This window comes from Mustela erminea, chromosome 15 (assembly GCF_009829155.1).
Source record: "Mustela erminea isolate mMusErm1 chromosome 15, mMusErm1.Pri, whole genome shotgun sequence".
Lineage (NCBI taxonomy): Eukaryota > Metazoa > Chordata > Mammalia > Carnivora > Mustelidae > Mustela > Mustela erminea.
In genome coordinates, this window is record NC_045628.1 from 28,456,133 (window position 1) to 28,459,110 (window position 2,978).

Genomic DNA, 2,978 nt, shown 5'->3' on the forward strand with positions numbered 1-2,978 from the left:
ATAATATATGTATATATCCCTTTACATTCTTTAATAAAGAGAAGAGAAAACTGAGTGGTCTGTTCATGATCACTAAAATCTTACAGTGTTTTTTTGGACTGTAATACGTAAATCCCCACAATAATATGTAAATACAGTTTAATTATGAAAAAATTATTAATGAGGGGCACCTGGGTGGCTCAGCCAGTTAAACATCTGCCTTCGGCTCAGGTCGTGGTCTCAGGGTCCTGGGATTGAGCCCCACATTGAACTCCATGCTCACCAGGGAGTCTGCTTCTCCCTCTGCCTCTACCTGCTTGTGCTCTCTCTGTGTCTCTCTGTCAAATAAGCAAATAAACAAATAAAATCTTCAAAAAAATTAATGAAAAACACTTCTTTCAGCTTAACCACGTTACTGCAAGAAGGAAAAATGGTAAAACTTACACCACATTTAATGGAGAATATCCTCAAGATTTCCAAACAGGTGTTCATTAATGGCTAAACACCCACTGAAAGATCCTAATTTCAGGCCAGGAGACTGATACCTAGAGCTGAGTAGAGAAAAGCGATCATGTACCAGAAGACCTAGAATTCAAATCATGGTATCCAGGACTCTACTATTCTTACAAAACAGGAGCAGCTCTTGTATTTGTGATTGTTCTGAGGAGAAATTACAGAGAATTTCTCTTTAGTAAAAAGTTAAAAAATTTATACAACTCTTTTTTCTACTTAAAAAAAATCTCGATTATTAGTTAAAAGAAGTGTTGATAAGTGAGTTTTGTCTGTTCTCTGTGGTTGGGTACAAGCTGTATAATCTGTTCCAACCTACTCATCTACATTACTCATCTCTATCACTGAATAATTGAAAGTTAGTTTCACATTTGGGCACTTACTGCATTGTCTTCTCATACATTCTTAATATTGTATTGCTGATAAGTTGATAATGCACCCCCTTATATTAGAAATAAATAATTAATTAAAGGTGTTGAACTCTGGGAATATGAGCTATCAGCTTTCATTTCCTCCCTAAATATTGAGTTTATTACTTGGATCACTTGGATCAGTGGTTAAGGTTAGCCCATCCTCTTCTGAACACTGAATAAGCATCTTCAGGAGGCTCCTTCTGCAAATGAGCTAATTAATTTGATCAGAAAAGACAGAAAGAAGCAAGTGTACAGTTCAGAGTACTTGCTAGGAAATATTTGCAACACAGGGAACTTGCTGAAAACTGTATGAAACATTCTTAGGCTTTGTCTATAAATTTTAAGATGAACATTGAACAAATTAACTCCATTCATTCATTCCTTCATTTACTTAGTCCACAAAGATTTGCTGAATCTTTGATTATATCTTATATCAAGTCCTAGAAGTAGAGCCCGAGATGAGGGTTCTTGTTAAAATAATTAGTTGAGGAAGCGATCTCAAAAGAAGGTGGGTGAGAGAGGCAAGATGGTACAGGGGAAAACGTTGGGAAGGACGTAATCTCTTTAAGACATTAGCTTCAGTCTAGTTCCCGAGGAAATTCTCATCCCATCTTGAGTGAATGGGGCCAAATTTTGTGCCCCTTGTTGGTTGGTTATCACATGGCAGCTATAGCTCTCAGGGTGTGGCTGTTCCAGTCTCCTGTTCTGCTGAAAGGAAGAGAGGAGAGCCATTCTCCTGAGGTGGGGACAGCTGTGAATGGCTAACAACAGGAACTCATAACAGCTAGGGGACTGGGGATAGACAAACCAGCCAGATAAAGGGAAGGTGGCCACCCACACAGTCTAGTAGATGACTGTTAGAAACCGTCACGACTTACATTTTTAAAGGTAGAATGTACTTTAGAGATTAGATAGAGGGGTACCTGGTGACTCAGTCAGTTAGACTTCCAACTTTTGATTTTAGCTCAGGTCGTGATCTCAGGGTCGTGAGATCAAGCCTGCATTGGGCTCTGCGATGGGCATGGAACCTGTTTAAGATTCTGTCTCTCCCTCTCCCTCTGCCCCTCCCTACTGCTCGCACACTCCCGCTTTCTCAAAAAAGCCAAACCAAACCCAAAAAACAACAATCATTTTCTACATAAGCAACACTGAGGCTCAGAGACATAGTCTTAAGAGTACCTAATTTGGCACAATGTGGATTACAGCACATATATAGCTTCCACCAGGATAATTTTATTATATCCTAATTCCTAATTCCAGAAATTTTTCTTTTGATTAGTATATATGTTGCAGAAATCTTATCTCCAGTATTTTTCTTTCAGAGAACTAAAGGACCTGATAACATATTTTGAGACTAAATGAGTTTTGTGAGAGGAAAGAATTAATAGCCCAGAAACAAGTAAATGGACTGCTCCTGCCTACAATGAATTTAAGAAGAATTCAATATCTAAATTTAGATGATAATGAAAAATAAAAAAAGGCAGCCCCAAACTGGAGATAAGAATAAGAAATAAGAGATCAATTTTTTCCTATCACAAGTGATGAGGCAGAAAAATCCCAAGCAGCAATAATGCCTAGTAATGAGAGAGAAGAGATGTCTTGTCATTGGATTTTTTTATTAAAAGCACTAAGTATTCTGACCACATTTTATGAGAAAGAACCTGAGAGAAACCGAGTTAGGACTCTGTTTTCAAGTCTTTAGACTTGACATAGACAAGACCCAGGAATGTGACTTTTCTCTTAAAACATTCTTGCTCCGGGGCGCCTGGGTGGCTCAGTGGGTTAAAGCCTCTGCCTTCGGCTCACCTCACGATCCCAGGGTCCTGCGATGGAGCCCGCATTGGGAATCTCAGCTCAGCAGGAAGCTTGCTTCCTCCTCTCTCTCTCTGCCTGCTTCTCTGCCTACTTGTGATCTCTGTCAAAAAAAAAAAAAATTTTTTTTTTGCTTCAAGATGTATTTACATTGTCTTTAGGACGAATAACCAAAATGTGAGGGTTATGAATTCTGTTTATCTGTTTATATCAGGAGTTCTTAACCGGAAGTCCTGGTGTGCCAGAAAGGTCCATGGATAGAAT

The 2,978-nt window shown here is 38.8% G+C and overlaps 1 long non-coding RNA gene across 1 annotated transcript; it reads right to left on the reverse strand.

Moving 5' to 3' along the window:
• Positions 1–277: 277 nt before the first annotated feature.
• On the reverse strand, positions 278–2,748 carry LOC116574446. The gene is made up of 3 exons (XR_004279315.1): positions 2,709–2,748; positions 424–530; positions 278–317 (listed from the first exon to the last, which is right to left on the reverse strand). It is a non-coding gene; the product is annotated as an uncharacterized LOC116574446 (long non-coding RNA).
• Positions 2,749–2,978: the final 230 nt, after the last annotated feature.